At 43.9% G+C, this 5,425-nt stretch overlaps 1 long non-coding RNA gene across 1 annotated transcript; it reads left to right on the top strand.

The window, feature by feature from the left end:
* The first annotated feature begins 2,097 nt into the window (after nt 1-2,097).
* Nucleotides 2,098-4,844, top strand: LOC140844751 (uncharacterized). Its single transcript, XR_012123241.1, has 3 exons — nt 2,098-2,177; nt 4,373-4,447; nt 4,581-4,844. It is a non-coding gene; the product is annotated as an uncharacterized lncRNA (long non-coding RNA).
* The last annotated feature ends 581 nt before the right edge of the window (nt 4,845-5,425 follow it).

The following is a 5,425-nucleotide window of genomic DNA, read 5'->3' as shown; positions in this document are numbered from 1 at the left end:
AAAAAACAAATCTTAATGAAACTATCCACTTAGGGTTTGTATTTGGTTGTAGGCAACAGAAACTAATGAGTAAACTGAAGCATAAGGGAATTTACTGGAAAGATATAAGTGCTTTCATATGATTGAAGGGAGGATGAAAGCATAAGGCTAGGGTTACACAAGGTAGCAGAAATCAAGTGGCACTGAATGGGCTCTGTTTTCTTTCTTTCTGTTTTTTTCCCCCTTGTAGTCACTGGTCTAAATGTCAACATCTAAGGAGAGTCTGAGCTAACCAAGGTCATGTACTTGGCTGTATCCATGTGCTGAAAGAAGCCTGCCTGTAGCCTCTGTGGCTGGGGGGCAGCTATATATTATATGGAGGAAGTACTTCTCCAGTTGGGGTGTTGTTAGAAAGTAAGGAAGTATATATTTATCAAATCATTGTTGTACATCTGAAACCAATACAATATTGTACCTCAACTGTATTCCAATAAAACAATAAGAAAGTAGGAATGAAGGCTGATGCTGAGAAGCAAGGTCTATCAAAGACACACACTCCAAATAGAACAAATGAAAATAGAGGAAATAAAAGAGGAGAACCCCAAGCCCATCCCTAATTCCCCATTTAGGCGTCTGAGGCAACTGCAACACAGGACAACCATCAACCTGGCTCCTCTTCTCACATTTCGGGATGATGAGACTTCACGTATTATCCCCTAACTTTTCAGGCAATGAATTCCACACTAAATTTTTCACAATTATGGGAATTCTTAATTATCATGGTTACTTAATAACAACTCTTAATATTTACTGTTATCAAAATCCTATTGTGGAACTCAATAGGACAATTCCCTATCTGCATGGCTTTCCACCTCTGGTCTGACGATAGGATTGCCCTTGTTCTCGTCTTTTGAAGTTAGACGGGACCATGTGTTGGCCAAAGAAATGTGAGTGGAGGGATGTGTGTCAATTCCAGGCAGAAGTTTGAAGAGCCAGTGCACAGTCGGCCACATTTCCAGCCTACTGTCACTGCAACGATGCGAGCACAGACAGGCAGAGCCTCCATCGGCCCAGACCCTGACTCTCACAGGGAGAGGTCCCTGGGCCGGAGTTACTGGATGAAGCCACTGAGATGGGAATTGTTCATTATTGCAGCTGATCCTTAGAATAGATCTATTTTATTTTGACCCTATTAAGGTAAAATATCCAGTTTATTTTCCACCCACAAAAGGTCCTATTTAGAATCATGGTATGCTATCTTTGATAAAGACTTTATAGATAGATCATGGATTTTACCTGGCAGAAACTGAAGTCCAGTAAGTTAGTAAAATAAGTATGCTAATCCTTAATAGTTGTTTCATCCAACCTCCTTCTAAAGCAGGAATCTACTTGGCAACATCTCTACTTTGGAATTACACAGACATGGGTTCAAATCCAAGCTCTGTCACTTATGAGTTAATACAGTATTCAGGAAGTCACTTGACCTTCTAGACTTCAGGTTCCTCATTTCTAAAATAGGAGTAATAAATTTTCTGCCTTGCAGGATTAGTGTGAGGATTTAAGAAAATGTGTATAAAGCACTTATAGGACCTGGCACGTAGGGAGTTCCAATAAATGGTAGCTAGTGTCATAATTGTTAACTTGCAGTCTTGTCTTGGACCTTTGCAGGGACTGTGTAGGCTTTGGGGAGAAAGCTTATTCTATCACAGAGGACACCCCCTAACCATTAGCAAGCTCTTTCCTCAGCACAACTCTGCCTCTGCCTCTGTCTACTCCACAATTCCTGTGCTACTTTAACCCTCTTGGATAACAGAGACCAGTCTTATTTCTTTGTCCACATGGAAACTTGTTGAGTATCTGAGCACAGCTATCCTGTTACTCCTAGAGGTCTTCTCTTATCCAGTCACAACATTCTTGGTCCCATTTCTCATAAGGTTGTCTTTCCAGGTAACCCATCTCTGGGGAAAATGGAAGTTCCTACAGCCAGGATCTTCACCTGACCCCAAAATACTTGATAATGTAATTGGCCTCTGCTAGACTAATGCTGCCGCACCTGTTGCCAATGAGCTATTATTGACTGAGTCACTATATAAAGAGCTCTGCCCAGTGCTCTGAGTGGAGGCAGAGATGGAGGTAGGTGATGAGCCTGCAGACTGCTGGATACAAATGTGATCCTACTGCCAGGAGAATAAAGCCAGGTATAAACTCTTTTACTACAATTACATTCTGCTGTCATTTCTCGGTCTCTGTGGTGAACTTGCCTGGGGCTGAAACCCTCAGGCAAGATACCATATAACTTGGGTACTGTATTTTTAAATTTCTCTGTCTGTGGTGTCTAGTAAATATAGGTGCTAAATAAATATGCATTCCTCTACCTCCTGAGTTCAGGATTTTAAGGCTTTGAAAGTGTGGAGCTTAGAACTGAGCATACCTCTGGTCTGGTGAGCGCGGAGCACAGCAGGCCCTACCCTCTCCCACACTCTGGCCCCTACTCTGATGTGTACTGTTGATTCTGTTCTCTTAATGCAGCTGAAGATGGCAAAACCTTTGTTAGAAATGAAGTCTATTATTAAAAAGCAACTTGTTAACCTAGTTAAAAAATTTTAAATGTATCCCATCACCTATAATATTGTTTTGGGCACTACTTAAGCTTACCAAACTCTTTCAATATCCCTGTTTTGTCACCTAACATATTATCCATTTCTCCCAAATAGAAGTGTCCCTGAATCTGATTGGTTTGCTGCCTCCATCACTAGTAATTTTTGTGACTAGGACAGGGCTAGAAATCACCTTCAGGGTAATAGAGTTCATGAAACAACACTCCCTGGGCATGTTACTGTCATTGGCATAGAGGACACAACATGTTATCTGACCAGTGACTTTCACTGGAGAACTGTCTCTTCTCTTTCATGTGGCCACAGGGTAGGCTTCTACAATATTTTTGTATAAGGCTACATCCACACCAAACCTTTGCTCCCTGGCTACAGTCGATTGGTCCAGGGCTTACATGATACAAGTGGGCCGAAGTCCTTCTCCTGGAACAAACCACTGGATCAGTGGAGACAAGTCCAGTCTCCTGGGCGCAAGAGTGAAATATTCAGAGCTCTGGCATAATTGGGGACATGGCTTGGGGAGTAGAGAGGAAACAATGAAGCAGGTACAGAGGTGAAAGAGAGGAGCGGAGCAACGGCTGCCACCACCGATAGATATCGTGAACGGCCTTCTACTGAGGCTGACCTGAAGCCTGAGGTCCTCTGCGGCACCTCGATTCTTTGTAATACATCCACCCTTTTACATTTAAGTCTCTTTGAAAGGAGATGGCTTCTGGTGGAAACAACAGCAAGGTCTGAATCAATCCAAACACTTTCTGAGTCTTACACATTAGCTCTGGAACCTATCTTAAACAAAGGCTCCCGCTTGTTTGTTAGTTTGTACTTTGTTTTTTACCCTCTACACCAGGGGGCCTCCGTTTTAAGTCAAGTTCTCTAGAACCAGAGTCCGAGGCAGATTCAGGTGGTGCAATTTACTGAGGGGCTGCTTTTCAGAAAGAAGCTGTAATGAAATCAACAGGAAAGAGAAAGAGCTGAGTGAGGAGGTGGTCTCAGTTAACCTCTAGGCTTGGCCTGAGTGAGGCACAGAGGCTCTGGGACACAAACTGCCCCACAGATTTGGCTCAGCCTGAGGAAAGGGGAAAGGACATCTGTATCCTTAGCAACTGGCTGGGGGACAGGAGGGAGCCAGGAGTTAACTTCCTGGACAAGGCAGTGGCCATCTGCCCACAGCAGTTCATCCCCAGAGAAGGGGCCAACCTCAAGCTATTAGCAACTAACACTCCTAGTGGCTGTATAGGTCCGTGTAGCCTGGTAAAAGGAAACGGGTGGGGCACCAGTTGTGTATACACAACATCCTCTGATTCTAGCTATAAAATCTAGCTTCCTGTTCTAGCTTGTTCTTTCAGGGATAGTTGCTCTCAGACCTCTCAGGGCACAAAGTCCCCTACCTAATAAATAACAGTTGTTCTTTTCTGCCTTTTATTGTTATATTCTTTAATTATTCTGTAAATTTGCTGAAATTGGCATCAAGGGTAGTAAGTATCAGGGAAAAGGAGCCCCTCATACAGCATCCTAACCTGGAAGCTGAGGTTCTAGCCATCCACTGCAGCATCGATTTTAGGATTTGGTTTCTGGTGCAGTCGACCACTGACACAGCCCCAGCGTCATCTGGAAGACCTCGAGGAGGGCAGTGGTACTGGTCATGACTCTAAACATTCTAGTGGGTCCCTGGGATTGTGCTGCCTATATCTATTTCCTTCTCTTTCGTGATGATAGCATACCAGATTTCCTTTAGGGAAGAGCCCCATTCCCAGTGGGAATGACTCCACTCTCTGTTCCAGGGATGAGATCTGATAAACTTAAGCAGATCCACAAAGCCCATTCTCCCCTTCCCAGGCCCAAGGATTGCCTCAGAGGTGAGCACATGACCCACTTTGGCTGAATAAAATTGAGGGGACTTTTCCTTGGGGTTTCAGGGGAAAGTGCTTCCTTGCTTTTATTAAAGACTAGGAAACATGCTTTCTTTTCCTCTGACCGGCATGGGGAAAGGATGTGATGTTCAGAGCTGCAAAATCATTTCTGGAACATAAGCCTGAGACCAGCCTGAAGAAAAGATCTGACACTAAAGGTAGGTAAAAGGCTTTCAAATCAATGGCACCCCTGAGAACATGGTGAGTCTCTACGTCCAGCCGCACTGGAAGCTATAGTCTCCTGAATCCATCAGTATGTGAATGCACAAATTCCATTATTTGCTCAGGCCAGTTTCATATGGGTTTTTGTTTTTTGAAACATAAACTATCCTAAGTGATAGACTGCAGGGAGTGGGTAGGAAGAGGAATGGATTATAGTCGGGGAAATGTCAACACCCACTCGTTTTTGGCAAACTTGCATGTGTAAACCCTCTCCTCAAGTCCCCTCATTTGTTCAGATTTAAAAGTAGGAACAGATGATTCAGCATCCCTGATAACCCCTTGTGCAGAATTCTAACCTGGAAGCTGACTGCCTATCCATCCACAACAGACATCCAATTTTAGGATTTGGTTTCTGGTATCCTAGACCATCATCAGCCTCATTTGGAAGACCTCCAACTGCTAGCTGAGTTTTGCAGAAAGATCTCCTGAAATGAGAAGAAAATGACCTCTCCCATGGGGGTCTCTTCTAAAGTTTATTAATAAAACATGTGATTGGAACTGCATTAATGTCCTGCTGAAACGGCTTTGGAAATAGTAAATGTGCTCAAAATAGCTTTGGGGTTGCGTGTATCACTTCACACTGTGGCCTACACTGTCCTAGAACTGGTTCCAGGTGTGGGCTGGGTGCAAGAGGCCACTCTGGGCTACTCGGGGGTGCCAGGAGTCCTGATTTGGTCCATTTCCCTTCATCTCTCATCTGCT

This window comes from Manis javanica, chromosome 12 (genome assembly GCF_040802235.1).
Source record: "Manis javanica isolate MJ-LG chromosome 12, MJ_LKY, whole genome shotgun sequence".
Lineage (NCBI taxonomy): Eukaryota > Metazoa > Chordata > Mammalia > Pholidota > Manidae > Manis > Manis javanica.
Note: the sequence above shows the minus strand (reverse complement) of the source record. Positions and strands in the feature narration are given on the sequence as shown.